This window comes from Falco cherrug, chromosome 1 (assembly GCF_023634085.1).
Source record: "Falco cherrug isolate bFalChe1 chromosome 1, bFalChe1.pri, whole genome shotgun sequence".
Taxonomy (NCBI): Eukaryota; Metazoa; Chordata; class Aves; order Falconiformes; family Falconidae; genus Falco; species Falco cherrug.
The window spans coordinates 1,198,620-1,204,619 of NC_073697.1; positions in this window are offsets into that span (position 1 = coordinate 1,198,620).

A 6,000-nucleotide genomic window follows, 5' to 3' on the forward strand; every position below is an offset into this window, starting at 1 on the left:
ACAGTGTCATCTCGATTCCCACTTGGATCTGCTGCCTTTAAAGTTTCATGTGCTCTGCGGGAGTGGTGGTTAGGGGGTGTGCAGCCAGCCCCTCCTGCCTGGGCTGCTCCAAACCCCCCCACCACTGGCATCAAGCTGCTACCCAAAGCGGCTCAGGGGTCAAAGACAAACATCTGGCCCAAGATTAAGGACAATCAATAAATTCCTTAATCTGGAAAGCGAGTTTAATGTGAGCAGAAGAAAATAAAGGTGGAGGAAAACAGGAATAAGAGACTAATTAGTCTTCCCAAATCTGAAAATGAGTATATTCCTGTGCCTGCGCATGCACAGCTACAAACAGATGAGAGAACAGCGTGTGCAGCGTTTGTAGGGGTGTATGCACACACAAATACTGCCACACCTCAACACGGAGAGCCAGCACACCAGGGCAGAGAGGCACCGGGACACAGGCCTGCAGTTCCTAACTGGGGAAGGGGACGTGGGCAAAAGCATGCTGTCAGACCCCACAGTGGAGACAGAGCCACGTTTCATGTCCCTCTGGCCAGGCACTAACCACACAGGCCCCCGACACCCCAAGGAGCCTCAAGACATGGTGCACTGAGCTGGCTGCTGCCTGGGTGCCGGATTGCCCTCTCCTGGGCAGAAACAGAAGGAGCCACATGAGCCAAGGACTCCACTCTGACAGCTCTGGAGGACAATTTCCCATCTTTTCAAGGAGAAGTGTGGATGTGGTGGAACAGAAGGTTGCAGGTCCTCTTCCTCTGCGCCCACCAGCATGAAACCTGCGGTGCCTGTGAATAATCAGGGTGCGCTATGATAGAAGAACCAAAAACCAACAGCAGAAACTTCCTCCAGGACACAAGCAAGGAGCGAGAAGGGATGAACCAGAGCAGTTTGTTCATCTGTCTCTGCTGTTCATGCCGTCACATGCGGTCAGTGCTGCCTTCTTGTTATGTACAGGAGCCCCTGGCACAGGGTGTCCCATGCAGCCAGCACCGTGAGGGCACCCACACTGTCCACTGCCACACCACGCCAAGCCACACCACCAGGCAGCATTGACAGCGCTGCCAAAGGTGCCACACACAAGCAAGGAGCAGTCCTCGCTTTGCCAAGCTGACAATCAAAGCAGCTCTGAAGGCTGCACTATTTTTAATAACCACTTAGTAATAACAATAATGCAGAAAAGAGATACAGCTGTAAATAGGTGTAATTGCTGTATTTATCCTTGGTATGCATTGACTGTTCAGTCTCTGTCAGTAATCAGGTTTACAAGAATACATTTAAGGTGGTTTGTAGCTGTTGAAAAGACAGGAAAGGAGAGGCTGATCTTAGTTAAAGATACACAGCAAATGAAGAGCTAACAACTAGAGGTACTTGAAATGAAATTTCTTGAGAATATTCAAATAAACATGAATTTCTTGAAAAAAAAAACAAAACTACCTTTCCAAACTGTCCTTTATTTATACAAAAGCCAGATAGCACTGAAGACTTTTGGTGGAGTAACCTTAGGTAAAAGAACAAAACTGTTTTTCTGTGGATGCTCATGAGAGACGAAAGGAAGATTGCTTTTCCAAAGTTAGGATGCACAATGAAGAACCACCAGCAACACCCCATCATCTGTAGCATACACTCAATTGCAGAGCTCAAACACAGGACTTTGACAGGTTTCAGAACTGAATACTGCCATTAATTTCTGCAGCTATAGAATAGAATGTACCAGATGCTTGCAATTTGTAAGAAATCGAGAAGCTGTAATTTGTTAGCATTAAATATTAATACGTTGAAATAAAAAACATATTCCAGAAAACGCTGTCCTTTCACAGACAATTTGTGGACAGGAAACTAAATAAATCTGTTTAATCCATTGTTAAAAATATTTGCTGGGCTCAATATATGGCTCCAGGCTTTTTTCCATGTAGGCTACTTTTTTTTTTCTTTTTTTTTTTTTTTTTGTCATGATAGTTGTCCTTTTCTGTCATTAATAAATAACATGATCATTTTTATCAGAAAGGTTTTTAAGGAATCCGTAAGTGGGCCCGCCAAAACTACTGTGCTTCAGAGTTCACAGTGCAGCAAGAAGTGTTCACATCTTTTAAATTCTTCAGGGGTTTTGCAAACTCAAACCTACCTTGCATAAATTACATATAATGATAATTCGATACGTGTGACAATTCTAAGAATTCTCTTCACTTACTTAATGCTAGTAAATCAGTTACAGCTCCAGCACTCACCAATGATGCTAGAAGTACCTTTGAATAGATGAGAACACAAAAGGGATTTAAAATATTTTTTAGTTCTGCAGTGTACGCAACATCTTCGCCCACAATGAAAATGGATATGAATTTTTGGCTTGGAACTTTATGAATGCTCATTGAATGCGGTCTTTGAGCATCCTGCCCACCTCTGACCAAGCAGCCTGTCTGCCATACCCATACAGTCCATGCAGCACCTGCAGCGGAGCGAGCTGGGGAAGAAAATGAGACAAACCCAAAGTGGTGCAAATCATACCTTGGTGTTACAGTGATGGGCCCCCTAAACATACCAAGATACAGCAGACAAAGTGACTTATCTCTCTGATTAAGCTATGGGAAGCCAGCGTTCAGTGTGTTTTAAGTGTCCTCCCTTTGTGCCTAATGCAGAGGGGACACTGGTCTCAGCTGCCGTCTGGCTCTTCAGCTCACAAGAGACTTATACTTGAGAGGCCTCCATCTATCCTTCATCACACCTGGGCACTGTAACTATTAACATACATCGTGACCATGCCAGAGAGGACTCTTCTCAGGGGCAATAGTGCAGTGAGGTGCTGGGAGGAGAGGATGAGGTCCCAAGTGTGAAATATTCAGCCCTCGACTGCCAGGGGAGCTTCCCTGGGCTGCAATAGCTTCAGGATACTGAAGGATACTGCCCATTAACAGAACCAGATCATCTTCCAGACCAGTAAATGACCAAAGAGATTTTATATAACTTGGTTTTGCTGAATGTCTGAGGACACCACAAAGGCCGCTTTCCAGAATCCAGCAGCTTCAAGAACCCTTCTGTTATGCTTTGTTCCATCTCCCCACTTGTTTCTGTGTTCACTCCATTTGTCCCATTTTCCTCATAGCATCTGTACCTGCCCGTAGCCCCTTTCAGAGTACAGAGTTTCTTTTCCATGAATCATTTCTAAATATCTAAATATCTGCCTTGGTAGTTTCTCATCCTACGTGTTTTTTCTCTTCCCCCCCCACCACCCACCCCCCTCCAACCCCTATATATGCTGCTGAAGTTTGGGGTGGATTATCACTGGAGGCTGATACTGGTAAGTGCTATTTGAAGCAACTGAGATTCTTCACCCGAAGTGCTCAACAAGTTTAGCTGAGTGCGTTTTCCCTGAAGAAAGCTTGAAGAGCTGATGCTGAGGATGGTGAATCCAGAGTAGTCGAGCAGGGAAAAGAAAGGGATGAAATTCCTGTAATTTGCCTATTGCAGCCATCTCCCAGCAGCTGAAGAAAAAAACAGCCTTCAGCAACACAGAAGACAGTACTGCGGTTTATAGCATTGGCAGACTGCCAAAAAAATAAATCCAAAGTGGTGGGGGAGGCCACAAGAGCAGACTGTGGTCTGGGAGACTGACCCTCCAGTGAAAAATCAGAGAGGGAAGGAAGGACCTGAAGAGTCCGAGCCCCTTCCTGAAACAGTGTTTTCCCTCACAAACAAGCTAAATATGAATTAAATGCAGGTGGCACAGTCACTCAGCTCTAATGTGTTACGCAATGTGTTATTCAAAATTCCTTGTCTATCTCAGTTCAAACCAGGAATCGTTGTAACGACCCCTCAAGATAGTTAGAAAGAAGCAACGCCAGACTTAGTCTTTAAGCAGCCCTTCCTCCCTAACTTGCCCTCAGGGGTGCATGGCAGCACAGCCTGCCTGCGACAGACCGCGAACTGCGCCTCAGAAAGGGGACAGGTCGATGTGTGAATATGGAAGAGAGATGCTCATGTAGGCTAGAGTTTCCCCCCAAAGTTCTAGTCCCTATCTGGAAAATCTTAATATTCCTTCTACGTACCCAACTCCACCATCCAGACTTACCTGTTGGACACCTCACCCACTGCTCAACTTTCAGCATATTTCAATTAGTTGAAAGCTTACTTTTTAAAGGACTCAACTGGGAGCACTCAGCTTTGGAGGCATTTCAGTTGAGTGCTAATTAGCAACTAGCTGACTGTCAACTTTTCTTCTTCGAAGAGAGGGAAGGGTTGGTGATTCCCTTCTGAATTACCTGGCAATCAAATACATGTTGAAATTTATTCATTAACTTATAATAATCATCCTTAGCACTTCTTGGCAATTTTCATCTTCAAAGCACTTTATAAACATTCATAGAGACACTGTGGTGATTAGCACTATGACAAAACTGTGCAACTTCCTGCATATGGGTCTCTCTCCCCATTTTACAGGTGGGGAAGGTAAGGGACTGATGAATGACTGAGGAAGGCAGTGGCAGAAGTATAGTTATACCTCAGGAATTACGGCTTACAGATTTGCATTTGGACCTTGCACAGCACAGGCGTACATACTAAGCAAAACAAGCGATGGACAGACAGGAGAACCGGCATGAAAGGGAATGCTGCATGGACAAATTCTGTGCCTGGTACCGAGGTGGGATTGATTTGACAGCAATTTGGCTCTTGTATTTAGGCCTTTATCATATAACTGAGCCGAGCTCCCACCAAAGCCTTTACTGCATTCACCTCGTTGCTTTGAACCAACAGTTACACCTTCCGACAAAACATGCAGTGCCACTCTGTTTTATTTATCCAATTATTTTAACACCAAGTCCCAACTAACAGTGGAAAGAAATGTGTGTTGGAAAATATGATTTCCTACACAGATTTTTCTAAATGCCTTTATTTCATGTTTCTTACTCATTCCCCGTTCTTTATAAAGATTTGATCTTAAGCTTGAACCTTTGCACTTGCAAAACGCAAGCCAAAACTTGCCAGGAAATGAAAGCATGCTGAATATGATCCACTGAGATTCTGGATATCACTGTTGTAGGAACTCTCGACACCGTTGTAGACTGTACACTCAGTACATGAGAAATGCAATCAGTTACCTCTGTGCATATTTAGTAGACACAGTGCATTTTTTTAATTTGGTCTTTAAAATTTAAGTATATGTTATTGATTTAAATTTTGTACTTTGAAATGTTACCATGCTCTGCAGTGCTTGAATTTTGCCAAGGCCTTGTACGGCTGCATAAATGTGACTGAAATAACCAGGAGTTTTGCTTGGAAAATCTGATTATGCTGCAAGAGCAAAATGTTCCAGCTCATGAGGGTGAAAGACTGGCTGTGCCTCTCCTTTTAGTGAATAATGATTTTGCACAGAAAAATAGAGTCTAAGCAAAATATATACTGAATAAATCTTTATCTCTTCTATGTCATAGATTCTGTTCCTTCTACATTTCATACCTTCCAGGCATGATACTCAGCGATGTATATCCAAACAGCGACCAAAAAAGTGACCATGTATCGAATTCAGTATTAAAACACACCAGACGCATTTAAAAGCATGTCCAACAAGAATATATTGCAAAAAGCATGGAAAGATGCTGACATCTCCAGAGAAGCAGCAGATGTGAGCTCCCTCTGACTTATAACTCAGCCCACATCTGGAGCTGCTGCCTCTCACCGAGACAGGACACCACCAACCAGCTACTCCATGGCAGCAGCTGCATTTCCCAGCTTCTGCTCTCATCACTCGCTTTGATTTTTAATTCTAAGAGTGCATTCTGCTCTCTGCTGCCTGTTGTCTTCCCAGCATCATCCCATTGCACAGATTCTTCAGCCATGCATACTCATTTATACTGGTGTAAAACCGCGGTTGTAACACCACCATGTTTTGTGTATGAAGTACAACAGCTTGTGGAATTTTGCGTACAGTTGTCCATACCTCTTGGCGTGTTAAGTTTGAAGGTTATTGATTAGAAAGCTTTGTTTCTAATTAGAGAAAAAGAA